This window comes from Bubalus kerabau, chromosome 13 (assembly GCF_029407905.1).
Source record: "Bubalus kerabau isolate K-KA32 ecotype Philippines breed swamp buffalo chromosome 13, PCC_UOA_SB_1v2, whole genome shotgun sequence".
Lineage (NCBI taxonomy): Eukaryota > Metazoa > Chordata > Mammalia > Artiodactyla > Bovidae > Bubalus > Bubalus kerabau.
This window is the reverse complement of record NC_073636.1, coordinates 9,794,218-9,815,015: the sequence shown is the minus strand read 5'-3', so window position 1 is coordinate 9,815,015 and position 20,798 is coordinate 9,794,218. Positions and strand designations below refer to the sequence as shown.

Below are 20,798 nucleotides of genomic sequence, written 5' to 3'. Positions count from 1 at the left end.
GTTGCCATTTCCTTCTCCAATGCATGAAAGTGAAAAGTGAAAGTGAAGACACTCAGTAGTATACGACTCTTAGTGACCCCATGGACTGCAGCCTACCAGGCTCCTGTATCTATGGGATTTTCCAGGCAAGAGTACTGGAGTAGGTTGCCATTGCCTTCTCTGAACCACAAAACTAATGTGTAAGAAAATTTACTCATCTCCTGGAGGTGATAGTGAGGGAGTATGCAGTGGAAGAATGTTATAATCAGTGATAGATGTGAATAAGCAAGAATAATCATGAAGTTATCACAAGAGGGCTCTCGGATTGAAGCAAGACTGACTGAGAGACAGAAACGCACATATAATAGAACAAAGATACAACTTTATATGCTATGTATTTGCAAAGCCCAAGAACATCATGCCCTGGAACCATGATGTGAAGTGGAGGATTTCCACTTTCCTCCTCTCTGATCAACTTGTTTTGGACAAACATGTGGCCATGTTAAGATAGGTCAACCGAGGATCAGGTCATACCAAAATATCATATTACATAATTCTTTTTCCACTCATGCTGTTTATTCAATTCAGTCTCTGAGTATCAATTTTAATCAGCAAACACATTTACAATGCCATGCAAATTAATGTATCACACAGAATTAGAATGGGTAGGTTGGCTTATGGAAATATTTTAGTAGGCATGATGTGTGAGATTCATAAGACTGCAAACAAACTACAGTAGAGTATAATCAAGGCAGAGATGTGCAAAAGAAAATGGTCAAAGGCTTGAAAATATTGACTTACTGGGTCATTGTGAATAGAAAGAGGAGAGAACATCCCCGCAGTTTTCTCTAATAAATGTAATTAGGGAAAAGTCAATATAATCAAGTTATACCAGTATGGATATTTGGCATGGATATGCCAAATTACTATAACTCAAAGTAGGTCAGAAGTCAGCACACCATCATTTCAGCTTAGTTGCAGAATGAACATTTGGTCTGACATGTTACTTCAGTTTCTTGTGTCTCAGTTTCCAATTTTTGAAATAAAGTCCTTCTACTATTTAAACTGTAACCTTCCTTCTGGCTTCTGCCCCCAAGTGTTAATTAAGCATATATGTGTAACTTGATATTTGGTGGTGCTAAGATGAAGATGTGACAGTTCTGTTCTCAAGGGGCCTAGAACCTAGTGGGGTGGGGTGGGATATAAAATACATCATATGAATTAAATGTGGCAAGTGTCATGTAGAGAAATGTTTTGGAGACCTTGGGAGAGTAGAGAAGAAGGAGGTCCAGGGTCATGTGCAGGTTGAAATTTGCACTGCGTCCTGAAAGACTGATGGCAACTAGGGCTTCCCTGATAGCTCAGCTGGTAAAGGATCCACCTGCAATGAAGGTGACCCCAGTTCGATTCCTGGGTCAGGAAGATCCCCTGGAGAAGGGATAGGCTACCCACTCCAGTCATCTTGGGCTTCCCTTGTGGCTCAGCTGGTAAAGAATCCGCCTGCAATGCGGGAGACCTGGGTTCAGTCCCTGGGTTGGGAAGATCCCCTGGAGAAGGGAAAGGCTACCCACTCCAGTATTTTGGCCTGGAGAATTCGGTCACAAAGAGTCAGACAAGACTGACGGCTTTCACTTTCAAGGAAATGTTTCAATCAACTGAAGTGGGGGAAAGAAAGCATTCCAGGTGAAGGTAGAAATGACATAGGAATGCAGGTAGGAGAAGGCCCATTTGTGGATGTGCGTGGAAAATCAACTGTAGAGTCTGAATCAGGCATGAGCCTAGAAAGAAGCTGAGGGCGCTGCTCAAGAGTCAATAGTGAGACACTGAAGAATTCTCAGTGAAAAAGTACCAGTGTGGGTTTGCATTTTTCCATGGCTCACACCACTGGAAGACAGATCTTCAGGGGTACAAAGCTGGAGGCAGAGAAACCAAGTAAGAAGCAATACAACAATGTTAATATAACATTCTATTATAAATAAGAAACTATAAGAATCCAAGCAAAGGCACTAAAGTAGGGACAGGGAGAGGGAACAAGTCAGTAAATATTTGAGAAAACAAAATTAAAGGAGATTAGCAGTTCATATTAGGACATGCTGGACTGACTTCTCAGTGGAGAATCCAAGAAGAGATACACATAAGCATTGTTATTTACTTGAGGTTGAGAGACAGGAAATCAAGATCCTTGAATTATATCAAAGACAAACATGGTATTACAACCAGGAACTGTGCTTCTTAGTGGACCTCGTGGGAGGTGAGTTTTAGCAGGCTCTAGACAACAGAAATCATTGCAGATGGTGATTGCAGCCATGAAATTAAAAGACGCTTACTCCTTGGAAGGAAAGTTATGACCAACCTAGATGGCATATTCAAAAGCAGAGACATTACTTTGCCAACAAAGGTCTGTCTAGTCAAGGCTATGGTTTTTCCAGTGGTCATGTATGGATGTGAGATTTGGACTGTAAAGAAAGCTGAGCACCGAAGAATTGATGCTTTTGAACTGTGGTGTTGGAGAAGACTCTTGAGAGTCCCTTGGACTGTAAGGGGATCCAACCAGTCCACTCTAGAGGAGATCAGCCCTGGGTGTCATTTGGAAGGAATGATGCTAAAGCTGGAAGTCCGGTACTTTGGCCACCTCATGCAAAGAGTTGACTCATTGGAAAAGACTCTGATGCTGGGAGGGATTGGGGGCAGGTGGAGAAGGGGACGACAGAGGATGAGATGGCTGGATGGCATCACTGACTTGATGGAAGTGAGTTTGAGTAAAGTCCGGGAGTTGGTGATGGACAGGGAGGCTTGGCATGCTGCAGTTCATGGGGTCGCAAAAAGCCAGACACGACTGAGTGACTGAACTGAACTGAGACAACAGTATGTATGTAATGAGAAATTCTAAGACATGTCTATTTCTTAAACACAAAAGTTAGTATTAAAAAACATTGTCTTATTTTTTGAATTATTTTTTATAGATTTTTTTTGGCCACGCCCATGGTATATGGGATCTTAGTTCCCCAATTAGGGATTGAATCAATACCCCCTGAATTGGAAGTTCAGAGTCTTAACCACTGGACTGCTAGGGAAGTCCCCCCCAAAAATTGCTTTTAAATGAAAACAAAATTATCAACAGATTTTTCCAAATTAGTATTTTCAAGTGTACCAATTTTATGTGAGCTTTTACAATACAGTATTCTTGTTATTACCTAGCAAATAACTGTTTTTTTATTTTATGTATTCCATCTGATTTTAATTTTGGAGCCTACCTAATGTTGATTTACTCCTGAGGAAACATCACACACACACCCCAACCCCATCTTTTTGATTGAAGTTTTCTGAAATAGTCTATGCCCCCCAGAAGAAAAAGAATCAATATTGTCTTTTCATTTTGCATCTTTCTCTGGCAAATATGGGAAACCATAAAAAAAAAACAAAACCTATATTACAAAGAATGATGCCCCAAGACAGCAGAAGAAAGAATGCTCAAAGAGAGAAGGACCCACGATTTTCCACCCAGGCACATTTTCTCCTGATTCAAAGGAAATCAAAGAGCATGGGTCGTGTACTACATATGTGTTGCCGTGCCGGTAGACGAGAAAAGAAGTGGAAAGATTTAAGAGAACTGGGAAGGGTCTGAAAAGGCACATGTACTGCAATGGGGGGGAAAGTCACACAACATTTGCCTTTTAGTTTCTAAGGTCAAAAATCACTTGAAGGAACATCTGGGAATAAAACAAAGACCTTTTGATGCTAAAATTACATCCACAGTCTATCATTTCTTCATTCTATTTCCTAAAGGGTCGTGACTTAAAAATTCACATGAATTGTTAACATGTAAGAAGGGTGGATACTTGTAAAATGCATTGTGAAATTATTTCATAATGATTTTTGAGATCTCTAAGAGGAATATGCAAATCTAAGCTGCCAGTTTTAATGAGTTGTCAGATATATGTATATGCAAAACTGATTCGCTTTGCTGTACGGCAGAAATGCATTATAAATCAACTATATGCCAATAAAAATTTTAAAAGATAAGTAAAATTTTTAAGAAAAAGAAGAGAAGACCCTAGAGTAAAGGCTTTGCTCTGCCATAGAGGAGTCTAGACCTCTGACACTCCAGTAAAACCCCCAGAGGAGCCGTGTCTTTCTGAGACTTTCCAGAAAGGTTGACAGCAGCTGAGAGGCGGTGCACAGATTCTGTAGTTCAACTCAGTAGAGGTGGGTGACAGTCTGTGGTTGGGCCCACAACTTGGCATGCCCCCTCCTATCTCTTGTCCTTTGGCATTTTCCTTCTGGGTGGGGGAGCTCTGTGCTTCTCAAACCTGCTATTGAACTGCCTGTGGGGCATTTTACAAATAAAGCTGTTCAGGCTCCATTCCCAGACAGCTTTTCAGTGTTGGAGCACATGCGTTCTCCAAAAATAAAATGCATGTAAAAAAATTCAGTCGGTAGTTTTGTTGCACTGCCTGGGTTAAAAATCAGAAAGAGAAAAGACAGGAGGAAAGGAGGAAAGAAAGAAACCAAATAAGCCCACTTGGATGGATCCTTACCCCTGTGTATTGAAATTCTGGGCAATACTCTGCTGGGCCATTTCCTTTCCATTCCCATACCTAAACAGAAGCCCATGTGGTAAGCGTACTCGCACAGTGGATCTGATATGCCACATCTTGCCAATTTTAGTAGCAGTGGGATGCAGAAAGCTACCTGTAAGCAGGACATCACAGAAAGCTGCCATCTAAATCTGAACTCTGCTGGAATTCAGAGTTCCATGCCAGGTTGGGGAACAGAAGGGAACAGAGGACAACAACTGATTCTAGGCGTGCTCAGCTGCTCAGTCCCGTCTGATTCTTCGGGATTCCATGGACTGTAGCCCACCAGATTCCAGGTACTGGTGAGTTATTGCAAAGAACCATTCCAACAGCACATGTTGTTGAATCAACTCTGAAAACATTTAAAGACACTGTGTTTCCAGGAAAATCTTCAATGTTCTCTAAAGAGACTGCAGGTTGAACACCCACCGAAGAGTCTTTTTTACTGCTGAAAGGACTCTCTCAGTTGAGAGGGAAGTTGGTGAAATTCTCTTCTATTTTCCTTTTATGCCAACTAGTTTATTGATTTATCAAACACCGGGTGAACTGGTTTTTAAAAGTGGTAAAAATTTCAGGCCTCCTGCATCTTTTAAATATTTAACCACCTTTCGTGGTCAAGGGTACTCCTACTTTCCTCCGCTCAGATTGCAACTTAAGAGAGGCTGGTTTTGTTGATTTCTTTCCCTAGAGCTTGATTTGATGTTTTGGATATGAATCAAAGAACATTAATGAGCATTTCAGTCTAAGCAAAGGATCTCTACATACAATAATCACACGTCTTGAGCCAGACCTATTTGCAGTTATTTTCAGTTAGAAGTAGCTATAGGCTTCGAAAAAGACAACATAAATAAAGTCTCTCCCATTATACACCCACAGCAGTGTAATTTTTAGACTAACATACAGTCAAGAAATAGATCAGATTTTTTTAAAAAGAAAATGGCATTGGCTAAATTTTCTAGATTATATTTTTAAAGAAATAATCTATAAGAACTGCCAAAGGATGGCTGTTAATAGACCTGTTTCTTGCAGGAAGTAAGATGGCAGAGTTCCCAATAATAATTAGGTAGTTGGAGCAACTATCTTATGTAGAATCCATTTCCTTACCATTTCTTCTTCTGTTTTCATTATATAGGTATTTTATCCTGGGTTCCTCTTATAAAAATCATTGATCACTAATCTCTCCTCGAGAAGCTTCTGGTTTTTTGGATGCAACTATGAAAAGCTGCATGATAACTTGAAAAGGAAGCATATTATTTTAGTATATTCTTTGTAGTTTCCAGGCTAATAAAGAGCTCTCACTAGGTCTGTAAGTGTGAACCCAATAGTATAATATAAAATGAAGAAGCTGTCACAGGTGGGGTTCCCCCAGGAAGCTGACTCAGAAACAAAGACTTAGAGGCAATGGGATAATGAAAAAGTGCTCTTGGGATCAAAATCCCTAGAAGGGAAGTGAGAAAAGCAAAATTGGGCAGAAAATTGAAATGGAGCTGTGATAGTCTTGCAGTCTCAAAGGTCACAGAGAGCTCCACAGGGAGTCTGAAAGTAACAAGACCTTTCAGAAGGTTGAGTTGGAGCCAAGGGGCCAAGGCTTTATTCCCCCAAGCTGCTGCATCACTGAACATGCACCAACTGAAATGGGAGCATGGCCTTGGCTCTCTTTAGTGTGACAGTGCCCGTATGGGCTGGTAGCTGAGGCTTTCTACCCTGCAGCATTCCCTACACTCTTAAGTGGGGGATCTGGGTGGTGTCTGCCTATATCTGCTGCATTATCTGTAGTGATTCAGTGATGACTGAAGAACCCAAATGGTTCAGGGTCATCTGTGAGCAAATTTACCTGGTCTGCCATGCTTTACTTTAATGGAAAGGATGAATGAGTCAAGTTTGAGGGTTGGAATAGTCCTTGTTTTGTTATTGCTAACTGGAGGGCTCAGAGCCAACCAACCAATAGCAAAGTCATCCCCCTTCGCTGGACATCAGGCCTTGAGGAACATTCCTCCAGGGGTAGGATAATATTAAAATCCAACAGACAACTAGTTAATTATACTTTTCATTACCAACTCCATAAGAACAAAGTATGATTATATATTAGTATTTTTGCATGTAGCTGTGAACGTTAAATGTACTTTCTTTGTTCATTTCAACTGAGGTTTATTGACTGAGCATACATTGTTTGGAATGGGTACACACATTTTTTTTTTTTTTTCTATTGCTTGAGCTTTCTGCAGAAGCAAAGAGCTTTCTACTTGTGGGCTCTCTAAGAAGCACCCATGGAAGAGGTCCTGAGTGGTGTGAAAAGGTGGGTAATGCACAACTCAGACAGTCCAATGGCCAGCTTCTTTCCCAATGATGGGGGCTGGCAACTGGAAACCCAATGAGGCTGAGGGTGTAATTAACAGAAAGAAACAGTGTGCATCCTGAACTGAGTTACCTTCATGTATTTAATCCCTGACTCAAATTTTTAAAAATTATCAATGTATGTTTCTTATTGCTCTGTCATCCTGTGGTTATACAATCACATGAATGTGGGGCTGCCTGGCTGAATTGCCATGTGATGGAGCTGGATGAGTGGAGTATTGACCCACTTCGAATGAATGTATTAGAGGAAGGATAATCAGTTGCAGAAAACTGAACCCTGGATTTCCCTTCTAGCTGCTCCATAAAAGATGGTCAGAATGTCAAGGTTTTCCAGCAGTAATATTTTTTGAGCTCTTATGTTTATCTGTAAGCTCGCCTCTGCCACTGCACTCTTTCTGCAGATATCAGCATATTCTCCACAAACTGGTGATTGCTCGCATTAGCCTGTGGTATTCATCTCAAGAGCTCATCAAGCACCATTTGTCTCCTCTGAGCTTCTGATTTTTGAAAATGCCTTTACCTTCCTCCCCAGGCTCTTAACTACAGAGTTTCTGCAAAGACATTTTTCAGTATATTGGACATCACACAACTATTTTGTCTTTGGTTAGACTTCCTAAAGCTCTCTGTGAGGTCACTTGCTGCTTTGTCATTAACAGAGCTAGAGGAAAAAGAAGAGGGGGGCACTTGGGAAGGGCTTTTTTCCCCCTGGGTTTTACAAATAACTTTTTTGATAAAGATCAGAAGAAAATGATTAAAGGAGAACTGATAATGAGCAATGCAAAATCAAGATCAAATGTGCTTGTCTTGTGACTTGCTGGTTCGAACAACAAAAACAACAGCAAAACTAATGAATCAAAAAGGAAGTTAAAACAGGCTACCAGAAACTTGCAAGAAGCACATGAGAATGAGTGTTGAAAACAGTGAAAATGAACTTGGGGATGGAGAGGAGGAGGAGGGTCCCCTAGAGGGACAGTGGCCAGTCTACCATGGCCTGAGAAGCATGAAGCCCAGGGCTTCAAGAATAACGAAACTTAGACCCTTGACTACCTGCAGAGCTTCCATGTGATGGAAAGGAGACACCATCAAGGTTGGCACATGGGATCTGATTCACTGATTTTCCTCATCAGTTGTTTCTCATTCTTTTCACCTCTGAGCTGTTTCTCAGTTGGTGAGCATCAACCCAGACTTAGCACCCAAAGGGAGAGACAGTGCCATTGAAAAAGTCTGCCAGCCTGGAGGGTATTCTGGAAAAGCCTTCAATGGAAAAGGCATCCGAGTTGGATACCTGGAGTTCCTGGATCTGTTGTGGTTCTGACATCCCTGGCTAAGCCCAAGTTTACGAGGGAGGCAGGTCTCCTGAATTGCATGTTATTTTTAAGAAGTAATTTTCATGCAATTCTGTGCAAATAAAATGCCAATATAGAAATTTTAAAATTTAGACCTATTGGTTCTGACACTCCTGCCAAGAATAGTGACATCGGTAAGGACTTTCATGGTGCTGATTGTCAATTTTCTTTCATTCGTTTATTTGGGTCTCATTATGATCATCTGGTATTTTCAATTTGTGGATGAAGATGCAAAAATTCAGAGAGGTTAAGCAATTTGCCTAAGACCACTCTCCTGGAGAAGATTTCCAACTGAGCAGAAAAGTTACCCCAGGCCAGTTCTATTCACATTGTCTCAGGTAAGGGACAAGGTTAAAGCCATCACAGGTCTGAATATTCAGGAATGATTTCAGTCGATAATGTAAACTGCTTTTGTATTCAGGCATCAAATCATGCGTGCCAAACTTTGATTTGGAGACTAAGATCACCGCAGAAGCATATGGCCCCGTCTCTGGGAATTTTTTAAGTGGCTATTTCCTACATGCAATCCAACTATGCAGGAGCAGAGAGGAGGGTAAGCTTTTCTTGATATTTTATGTCAATAAAATGTCTTGAAACTTTAAGTCATCAGATACAGTATCGCTTGCTAAAATCTGGAATGTTGATTCCTATATAATAATCAAAACCTCAAGTGGGATTTGAAGTTAAACTTCTTTCTTTCACCAGCTGGTGCTTTTTGTAGGTGGGAAGCTAGGGAAATGGGCGTGGGCAGCCTTCTGCCTTTATTCCCTGCTTCTCTTGTTAACTTTCAGTTCTGATGCCATTTAGGTCAGAGAGGGGAGGATGAAGCATGGACGATGCAGAAGTTAGAGAAACAGGAAAGGGTTTTGTGCTCTTGAGAACAGCTCCTCTTCAAACTCATTTTTTTTTATGAAGCCTCTTTGTGGTTTCTTCGAAGGCCCTCTGATCTCACACCCTCACAGGACACCTACCTGTGGTGGCCTTTTTACACGTGATGCATTTCCTTTGGTACATAACTTGTTTCTCAGCTGGACCCAGGAATCTGGGATTATCTTCAGATTCTTTTTCCCCGGGTCTCCTCATGTCTCTGGGCAGCCCCATTGGACAGAACCCAAGATAATTCCATTTAAGTTATTTTCCAGTTTCTGGTCCATGGGTAGCACTCTTGGATCCTTTGCCCTCTATAATAAACCAAATCCTAATAGAAGAACAACTTTCTCTTTTTCTCCACAGTACAAGCTGCTAAAACATTTCCAACATCCTATATTATTTAAGTGGGCCAATATACTACTCCAATGCAAAAAACACACAAAAAATCAGGCCAATATAGTCCTCAAATGCAAAAAACCATGTATTTTTGAAGTTCTTGGAATAGTCTCATTGAAGATTTTCTTACGTAGGCTTGAGGTGAGAGGAAAATACTCCTCCCAGTATTTCGGAATGGGACTCACCACCAGCATCTATCTTAGAAAGTTTGTTTTCAAACCAAAAAACAACTTTTGACAATGCTTTTAGACTAACAGTATGGAGAAAGGGTTCAAGAATTCTTTAAGGGATCACAGGCTTCCCATTTGAACTTTTTCAGGGTGAGCACCATGGAATGTGGCATCATTGACCTATGTCTTCATGGAAATAGAGAGGAAAAGAGACCCATTTTAACACCTATTCCTCCAGGGAAATGTGTACACCAGTAAGGGAACACATGTATTCAGAGCGTACACTGAGCCCAGGATCTCAATTCATGCTTTGGGGTTCTCAAAGTGTTTAGGTCTATTTAACTCAAGAAAAGCTTCATGTTCTTGAAATTTCTAATAAGCAGGAGTACTCTGGCTTCATAAATCCTGTGTCATGCATGGGCTCTTTCGATGTAGGATGCACATATAATGAACCAAATCACTTCGAAAACCCTTCCGTGAAAGTATACTGCAAATCACTGCAAGAGCCTGAAGGGCTAAGGGAGTCATTTCCAGTCATGACTTTCAAGAGCACTTTTAATTTAAAGTAGCTCACAGAGCGTTCTGGATTTCCCAAATAATGCATGTTATAAATGCCTTGCTGTGGAAAAAGTTGACCAAGTCCAGCACATTTGAGCCAGTGAGTCAATATCCTCCTTTCTGAATACATTCTCAAGGAGGCTGCCAAGCACCAAGACTTTGACCAGCTAACATGTGCGACTCTGCTTCATTACTTCAGTGTTGACTGGTTCCAGCGAAGGCTGCAATACATAAGCATCAGAACACCCAGCAAGGGAAGGTGTTCTGATCAGCCACCTCTGTTAAGACCTTTGCTCTCAGTCAATGACAAGGAGGAGCTGGCCCTGGACATCACCTGCTAGCTCCCAAGCCAACAAGATGGCAGAACACAGGCAGTCATGACCCGCCTTTCTTGCTCTCCTTCAGATTATATCAGAGTTGGCTGGCTAGTAGGGGGAACCTCCCTGATGGTTCAGTGGGTAAAGAATCTGTCTGAAATGCAGGAAACACAGGAGATGTGGGTTTGATCCCTGGGTCAGGAAGATCTTCTGAAAGAGGAAATGGCAACCCACTCCAGTATTCTTGCCTGAAAAAGCCCATGGACAGGGTAACTTCGAGGGCTATAGTCCAAAGGCTTGCAAAGAGTCAGACACGGCTGAGTGACTAAGCATCACCTATTAATAACTAGTAGGGATAAATGCAAGGGAGTTCTGGGCCCAAACGTCATGGCTCCTCAGCTTTCTAGCTGTTGTATGACTGCTCCAGGCTTCATTTTTAAATCAAGGATTGGAAAAGAAACAGTACTTCCCCACAGATCAGTTGGGAGGACTGAGTAAGGTAATACACATAGAAAGCTCAGGAAAATGCTTACTCCATGCTGAATGTGACTTATTTTACACCTAAAATAGGTTATTTATGCTGGTACAGCTCAAGTCTTCCACTCTGAGTGGCTGACAGCCATTGCCTTTGGGCCAAGTTATGGTTCACAAAGCACTTTCACACACATTACAGATAATCCAACCACCGCCAGATTTGAGTGCATGGCCTTACATTTTAAAGAAGTGGAATCATATTGAACTTGCAGCTTTGTATACTATGTATACTTTTTTCATGTAACAGAATTTTTTATATTCCTCACATCATTAAGTATATTTCAAAACAAGTTTTAAAAAGCTGCATTTTCCTTCCTATGGACATACCAACCTTCATTTAACTCAACCTCTGGTTGAGGACTAAGTATGCCTTTTTTTTTTTTTTTAATTTTATTTTATTTTTAAAACTTTACATAATTGTATTAGTTTTGCCAAATATCAAAATGAAAGTATGCCTTTTTAAAATCATAAATAATGCTTCAGTGAAGAGCATTAAATGATTCCTGACCATATTTCTGATTATTTTCTTAAGATATACCTAAAGAGGGTATGGACATTCTTAAGTCTCCTGATACAGTGCTAAATTACTTTCTAGAAAATTTATTTGTGTTCAGTTTTTATAAGTTTTCTTACATTTATTTCCTCAACTAATTGCAAAATCCATTTTTTTTGCAAATTGTGACAAATTACATGCAACATATAGTTTCCTTTCTTAACCATTTTTAAGGGTACAATTCAGTAGTGTTATAAATATTCTTAAAACTAAGACCATGGCATCTGGTCCCATCATTTCATGGCAAATAAATGGGAAAACAATGGAACCAGTGACAGACTTTATTTTTCTGGGCTCCAAAATCACTGCAGATGGTGACTGCAGCCATGAAATTAAAAGATGCTTGCTCCTTGGAAGAGAAGTTATGACCAACCTAGACAGCATATTAAAAAGCAGAGATATCACTTTGCCAACAAAGTCAAAGCTATGGTTTTTCTAGTAGTCATGTATGGATGTGAGAGTTGGACTATAAAGGCAGCGGAGCACCGAAGAACTGATGCTTTTGAACTGTGGTGTAGGAGAAGGCTCTTAAGAGTCCTGTGGACAGCAAGGAGATCCAAACAGTCCATCCTAAAGGAAATCAGTCCTGAATATTCATTGGAAGGAATGCTGAAGTGGAAATTCCAATGCTTTGGTCACCTGATATGAAGAATTGACTCATTTGAAAAACACTCTGATGCTGGGAATGATTGAAGGAGGGAGGAGAAGGGGACGACAGAGGATGAGATAGTTGGATGGCATCACTGACTTGATGGACATAAGTTTGAGGAAGCTCCAGGAGTTGGTGATGGACGGGGAAGCCTGGTGTGCTGCAGTCCATGGGGTCGCAAAGAGTCGGTCATGATTGAGTGACTGAACTGAACTGAACTGATTGTTGTACAAGGATATCTAGAACTTAATCATCTTGCAAAGCTCTTCCCACTGGTAACCACTAGTGTGGTGTCTGTATTTTTGAGCCCGTTTCTTTTTTTGTTATATTCACTATTTTAGATTAGTAATATCATATGGTATTTGTCTCTCTGAGACAAGCTTACTTTTTTACAGATCCTGTGCTAAGAGTTTTATATTGAGAAACTCATTTACTTCTTATACCAGATGCACAAGGAATTTATGGTTCTCCTCTCTTCCCAAACGATGACAGAATGGCTTACAGAGAGGAAGCAAGGTGCCAGCATTCCATTAAATGTATGGATGGGGACAGCCCACCATCAAATACCTAAACCCTGGACACCATCACAAACTGCCTTCCTGAAATCTCTTCACAGCCCCAGAAGATGCAAGTATACGGACAGATGTGTGTCCTGTTACCACAATGCCGCAGCTGTGGCCCATACTACCCGGAACCTCATCACAGACCTCAGACCCGGGGGCAGAGGAAGGCTGGCCACACACAGCACCCAGAAGGGGCTTCCTCCAGCCTCTTTGAAAGACACCTCCTGGTGTGTCTAGTACAGACAAGCTGATATGAAGTTTTTACAACATGGACAAGTCAATCCATGCTTCAAACTAAAAAAAAAATCTGCTTTCAGAAAATTAAAAGAAATCTACCAATAAAGGAACTGAGAAATAGCCTTTCAGATGAAAGCAAAATGCTGACACAATGTCAATTTCAACTGAAGAAAATAGGCCACCTCTTGGAGGGTGAAATTTCCATGCCTTCAGGCATTACACCTATGGAGTGAGTCTGGCCCTGATGCATCCAGTCTAAATAAATCTTATTCCGTATTCCTCAGATGACTATTAAAATAGGGTTACAAGGAGTGTCTCTTATGAACGCAGGGCCTATTGCAAGTGATTACAGGAAAAAGCAATAATGTCTGCCTTTGTTATGAGAGTAGTTTACAATTAGCAGGAAATGCCATTGTGCCAGTATATGCCGTAGGGGATGGGGCACTAGAGAATTTGAGGTACAAATCATATTTTGCAAGTGGAGAAAGAAGATGGGCAGTAGCTCGCCTTATCAGTACTCCGCCTTAATAAAAAGGGTGAGTGCCAGAGTCTCATCCTAGGAAAAGGAAGATTAAGCCAGAGTGCCTTATCACTCTGCCATGAGAGACTCAGGGTGTCAGAATTAAGTCCTGCAGGGTCACAGCGTGAGACGAGGATAATGTGCAGAGACAACTCAAGCATCAATATTCCAAAAAGCAACTGGATAATTGCTTCATATCACATCTAACTCACTATGATAATGTCAGAGTCATCGCTCCTCAGATACCAGGGGCGGCTGCACCGCAGTTCTCATCCTGGCCTGGCTTGGTCTGCGTGTGCTCATGTGTCCCTCTCGCCGCCGCTCGAGTGCCTCCTCGCAGACGTGGCGCTCAGACTCGTAGATTAATCCCCCAGGCGGGGCACAAGGGTTGCTTCTGAACTACAGAGACTGAAGTGCACTGATTTAATATTTACGTCTTACTGGTAAAAGCTCGAACCCATCTGACAAAGGCTGATGAGAAAGGGATGCTTTGCAAAGAGAACCTAGGCTTGGAAGCATGCTTTGGGTTTTTTTCAGCTCTCCTGTTACATCTCTTTTGTACTTTATTCCTGAGATTTTTGAATAATGAAGACAACTGTGACAACAGCTCTGAAGAAGGGCTGTTTTCAGCTTTGCCATGGGAAAAGATAAATAAAACAAGGGGACTGGGGACTTGTTGTTTTGTTCATGCTCTCCCTTTCCTATTTTTTTGGGAGGGGATCTCACTACCTATAGAATTCATTACTGGGAACTTCGGCAAGAGCTGGACCTAGGAAGATAAGACAAGGGAAGAAATACAAGCTTTCCTGACTATGAGCGTTAAATTAGCATCTCTGAGCTAGTCTGAGAAGTCAGAGGAAAACATGATCAAACAGTCTGGGTGGTAGAGATTTTCCTGTTTTCAGACTAAGGGCCAACTTTGCCTCTGTATTTTTCAATATCAGAAACATGCAACCCTTGAAATGCTCATCTCTGGTCTGAAATAGACAATAGCTGGCTGTAAAAAACACACAAAAAAACTTTAATCCATATCTACCAATCTGGACTCTCAGTAATAATGGTGATCATTTATTGAGCAGTTACTACGTATCAAGAGTTGAAATGCTTTACATATATTAACACACATTATGTAATTTAATTCTCAGTCACTCTCTGTGGTCTTACTTCATCCCCATTTTACAGATAAGAATGCTAAAGCATTGAGGTTTCCCTCCCTGGACAAATAGCTACTAAGTAGCAATCAGGATTTAAACTTCCTAAGCCAGACTAGGGAGACTTTAAAATTGCCCAGGATGGCAGAGTACCCACTATGATGCTATGAGTCAACTGACAATCAACTAACCAAAAACTGGCTGTCCTTTATATTGTTCATCAAATGCTTTATAACTCATAGCTGGTCTAAAAGTGCAGCAAAACCACTTTAGTCTAGATTAGCAATTCACGTTATCATTTAAAAAAGCCAAAAGAAAGGGAGGAGGGGAAAGTAAGGTTACTCAGTGCCTACAGACAAATAGAAGCTTAATTTCCTGTCATACAGATAATTAGGCACCAAATAGGTCCCTAAGGTAATTAAAAGCATAATAAACCTAATGAAACAAGGGCTGCATCATGGTTAAAGAGGAAAAAATAAAAGTCATAAATCACTAGTAAATGATGAACTTCCACAGCTGGTAGGCTGTGCTTGTTTTAACAAAAACCTACTGGCCTTCGGCCAAATCAGGGGTTGAGCTCCAGGTCAGCTATGAATGGCCCAGCATCACCGAGGTCAGTGACCAACCTGTTATTTCCCACTTGTGGGACAGAGGGGCAGCAGCAGAGCCTGGAAGGATCAGAAGCCTGAGAGCTGTTCAGGTGCCCCGCATCTTGGTGCTGCACTGGTTACCACACGCACAGAAGGAGTGCCTCTGAGGCACCCTGACTAGTTGGGAGAGCATAGGGGAGAGGTGAGGGGCCCAGTAGAGACCCCAGGCTCATACCAGCACTTCTGGATGTGCTCACACCTAGCTATGCCATGTCCTAAGCTGCTGATGATATTTCTTCCAGCCTGAGGCCTGGTGAAAATACACCACCAAGGTTATGCTTAAGATCTTTTATGGACTAACTTCAATCACCTAGACCACCAATCCTCTGCTATCTTGATGGCCTAAACTGAGAAATAAAATAGATATTTTAATAATCAATTTCATGATTTAAATTGCAGATCAGAAAATCATGTTGAGTACCCTGGAAAATGAGGACTCAAATGAAATAAAGACAGTGAATATAAAACATTAGAAGAGAAATGGTCAACAATATTGCTTATTGAGATTTGGAGTTGGGTGTACAAAGGAGCCCTGGATAGGAAATCAGAAGGCCATGGTTTGAATTCCATCTGTGCCCCTCGTTGCTGTGCAACTGTAAGCAAGATACCTAATATCTCTGGGCCTCTATTTTCTAAAACTCTAAAATGGAGTTAAAAATTCCTGCCTCATGGTTTTCTATGAAGATTAAACAAGTTAAAGCCTGTGGAAATGACTAGCAAGCTTTGTAGCATGTAGAGAATTCTCAATAAAGTAAGTTGCAGGTAAATCTGAAGCAATGCCAGATGTAACAATATTAATACAATGGCCATGGGTCTGGGTTGGAGAAATCTGTTCCATTTCTTCACCAGGAACAAAAATGTCAATTTCATGACCTGATTCCTAATTGAGATTGGTGGCTGTGTGTGGGTTTTCTACTGTGTTCTATATTTGACCTACTACCAGATTGTTTGAATTATCATCATTTTACAGTATATTTTAGTATCTATAAGCCTTTCCTCATTACTCTTGTAGACTTTTCCAGCTAAACTTGTTGGTTTACTTTTCCATGTGCACTCTAGGAATACCATCTTTAGGTAAAAAAAAAATTCATGCTGGCATTTTAATAAATGTAAATAAATCCTGATCAAATTTATTTCTTATCTAAAGAAAATTGACACTTGCATGAATTTAAACCTTGCTCCTCAAGAACACTGCATCTTCTTCCATTGGTTCAAGCCCTTTTTGTACACTTAGGATATCTCTTAAAAATTTATTTTTAACAGAAGGATAATTTCTTCACAATATTGTGCTGGTTTAAAAATAAAAGAGAGACACTGCATCACAACGAGGTTTCCTGCAGTTGGGAAAAAGAGCCCCCAAGCACAGGGGTGCAGGCCGAGGCGGCTGGGCCTCAGCTGGAGCACGGGGCTGGGGGCACGAGCAAGGCATGGACAGCACATGCTGCCCATGGTGGGACCTGAAATCGGCCTGTGGCAGGCTGCCCTCTCTACGGGCATCTCAGCATCACTGTGTATCCGATTAGCAAACTCCATCTTGGGAGGTCTGATGCAAACAGCACTTCTAGTAAAACAACAATCCAGGGAAATTGTTCCTCTTTTCAGTTGAGTGACAGGATGGTGAGTTCATTCTCAGACAGGGCAAGACAGCCAGGGAGAGAGCTGGCATTCAAGGGAAAATAAAACACCGCACCAGGAAACCCGGGGTGAGGAAGAAAGTGGAAGCAGACACCAAAAGCAAGAAGCTTGCGTTTCCCCAACAGCCAGCCTCATGGCTCCAGGGCACTGCCAGGGAACGGTGGGGAGGGGCGGGCCCAGGAGGGTGGCAACCACACTCAGGATGGGCACCACACAGGTAAGTGGGTCAAGAAGAACTATGTCTGATGTGATTCAAGCAACTAGCAGCTGAACGGGAATTTGAAGAAAACAGCAGAACCCTGTCACCCATTCAATTCCCCCATATCTTTATCTGCTTATAAGTTTTTCTTAAAACAGTATCTTTATTTTTCTTCAGCCTCATCCTAACTATAACATCAGTAAAGCCACTGGTTTGAGACTGCACTTTACTTTGTTGTAAAACACATGAAGATCAATGCATAATTATTTTTTAAAAGTTATTCCAAAATGTCTCTAATACCTTGAGTGGTGAGCAGGCAAAATGTTGGCAAAACCAACTCTAGAATTTGCTTTCTTTTTATTACTCCAATTTATTACACAATAGGCCAGAGGTTCTCAAGCTTTACCTTGAGTAAGAATAATCTGTTGGACATTTAAAAATACACGTCTACCTGATTTCCATCCCACAAAATGCTGATTTAGAAGGATCCTCAGTAAGATTCGGGGGACTGAATTTTTAGCAAGTATCTGAAGTTGCATCCGGACACTGAGACTAACACTTTACAGGGTAAAATCTTTGGAGTGGTTCGAAAGAAGCTTTAGGGTAATACTCTGACTTGTAAAATTTGATTGGTTGTTTAAAAACCAGAGCAGCTGAGGGTGTATCTTCCATGAGGTTGGAGAAAGATGATCTCAACATGCCAGAAGCATGAACAGAGACCCCTGTGGGCTCAGGAATGTGATACAGGAGTGTAGAGTCTTTTTGTCATAAAAGCTGGGGCCACAGGGGATGAAGTGGATGATCACAAGACCCATGGGTTCCTGGTCCCCTGCAGGAACCTGAGCCACTCTGCAGAAAAGGAATCAGAGTTGCTTCTCCTGTTTCTCTCTACTTTGTGATGATGCTGAGTCTTTTTTTTTAATTTAATTAATTTATTTTACTTTACAATATTGTATTGGTTTTGCCATACATTGACTTGAATCCGCCATGAGTGTACATGTGTTCCCTACCCTGAACCCCCCTCCCACCTCCCTCCCCATCCCATCCCTCTGGGTCATCCCAGTGCACCAGCCCAGAGCACACTGTCTCATGATCTAAGTGGAGACTAGAGAAACAGGAGCTTCGTTACTTAATCTGCCCATTAGGGATACTTCCTGTTCATTCTAGGTTGTGTACATTTCTTCACGTAGTCTTTTGTCAGAAGGGCTTCTGAGGTAAGAAGCTGTTTGGATAACAGAAGGAAAGGGGACCCAGGACTCCGACTGCATAGGGATGCCGGGGGCATGTGTGGGTCCTTGAAGACAAACAGGGGCCTTGAATTAGGGACAAGGATCAGGAAGAGAAGGCACTGGCGTCTTCCTGTGCTTGGAATGAATACATGCATTTAGAGAGGTTTTCTGAACATGACTGAGATGAACTGGAGACTAGACCACACTTATTTCTCTTCCCTCTTCCCCTCGCTGAGAAATGACATGTTTGCTTTCACATTCCATCAGCTCAGCCCCTGCAGCTTCTAAGGTGAATTTTCTAAGATTGCAGGGGAAGTCAGGCAAAAGGTGAGATGACTTTCAGCAGTCAGAACTCCAGAAGATATGTGCTACTAGGTAACCAACATCTCTCACCCTTGACAGAACCTGATTACAATAGTTTAGTACTAACCACAGTGGCAGAATGGATCTTCCACCTGAGGATGTAAGGAGGTGAAGAGACGTGAACTGCAGTTTGCAAACCTTGATGCTGCCTGGGGGTCTGCAGAATCTGTCTTTTCTCCCCACCCTCCTCCATAGGGCAGCAAGATACAATGGCTACTATCTAAACAGAAAGGAAGTGGATTCTTCAGCTTACAGCTTGTCACTTTGCTCCAAAAGACACGAAAAAAGTAGGATTCTAGCAGGCAGACTGAGCGGTGCAGACAGATACAGACCCTCCTTGACTTACCTGATAAACCCATTACAAATTGGAAGTATTATAATTTGAAAATGCATTTAATACACCTAAACTAGGAGGTGCTAGTGATGAAGAACCCTCTAGTCAATGCAGGAGACATAAGTGACATGGGTTTGATCCCTGGGTCAGGAAGATCCCTGGAAGAGGGACCCACTCCAGTATTCTTGCCTGGAGAATCCTATGGACCGAGGAGCCTGGCGGGCTACAGTCCACAGGGTCACAAGGAGTTGGACACCATTGAAGTGACTTAACTCGCACGCACTCACCAAATATCCTAGCTCAGTCCAACCTATCTGAAATATGCTCACTTACATTAGCTTAGTGGGGCACAATCATCTAACATGTAGCTTATTATCTTATATACCATCAAAAATCTCATGTAACTTATAACTGTACTGAAAGTGGAGAACAGAACGGTTATCTGGATGCAGAATGGTTGTCAGTGTATGGGAGGTAGACCCTCATGATTCTACAGTTGATGGAAGCCAAGACTTGCTGTCACTGCCTAGCATCATGAGACTCCTCAAACACTGCTAACCCAGGGAAAGATCAAAATTCAGAACTCAAAGCACGGTTTCTAGTGCACACATATTGTTTATATATCAAGAGATTTTAAGCAGGCTGGCAATCGATCAGCCCATCTCAAGTCCCACAGACGCTATGCAGAACGTGGGTTACAGGGCCACGGGTGAGGAAGTGTGGGAGACGCATTCCCAGTCTCCCATTCTTCCAGAGAGAGGTGATGTGCTGTCGCTGCAGCCATGGAGGTAATAAAAGGTGGTTAGCTTAGGAGTATAATTTGGACATTGCATTCATAACAGTAATTTATGACAGGGTGTTATGAGGATACCTAGAAGATGGAGTTTATACAATGACAGACTGTGGCCCGAGGACGTATCATTCAATGAGAAGGCGGCAGAAGGGGGAGGCTGGAGAGAGGCAAGAAATCAAAAGCACTGCTCTCAACACATCAGGTTGGAGATGCCCATGAAATACCTATCTGGAAACGAGCCGGAAGCTATGGCTACTTGGCTCTCAACCTGTGGGAGGCCAGGGCTGTAGATATAAAGTTGGGATCATGAATGTACAGACCCATGGACTGAAAGCCAGGGGGCTAGAGAAGGCGATCCCAGGAGGGAGGAACCTGCTCCAAGCTTCTGGACATGCAGCTATTTAAATAAGCTGTGGATGATGCAGAGCTGAGAGGAGAGAGTGAAAAGCAGCAAGTGAGAGAGGGCATGTGAGTCATCAAGCTCCTGGTCTCGCCTCCAGGCTCAGCTGGTCTCGCCTCCAGGCTCAGCCCTGCAGTCCTGCTTGGTGATGCAGGGCGGAGACTCTCTTTCCTGCTTTGCCAGCAGCTCCCTGTTAGGCTCTGTCTCCCAGCAGCACCAGAGGGAAGGTGCAAGGCAGGTGGTGGTTAGGAGTCTGGGGTTTCCTTGCCCTTCAGCTTCACGCCAGTCTCCATTGCTCATCCTAGCAGAGACAGAGCTCTTTCTCAGCAGCAGTTTATTTCATTTTATCAGACTTCACAGACCAAGGCTCACAGCCCCTTGCCCAGCAACTCCAGCATCACTATCCAGCGTGCCCACCTC

At 42.1% G+C, this 20,798-nt stretch overlaps 1 long non-coding RNA gene across 2 annotated transcripts; it reads left to right on the top strand.

Moving 5' to 3' along the window:
- Positions 1–8,092: 8,092 nt before the first annotated feature.
- LOC129625312 (uncharacterized) lies at positions 8,093–16,524 on the top strand. Of its 2 annotated transcripts, none has more exons than XR_008701335.1 (4): positions 8,093–8,391; positions 8,486–8,595; positions 8,679–8,810; positions 15,825–16,524. It is a non-coding gene; the product is annotated as an uncharacterized LOC129625312 (long non-coding RNA). The 2 variants fall into 2 exon arrangements; XR_008701334.1 differs by lacking the exon at positions 15,825–16,524 and adding an exon at positions 9,065–9,628.
- The last annotated feature ends 4,274 nt before the right edge of the window (positions 16,525–20,798 follow it).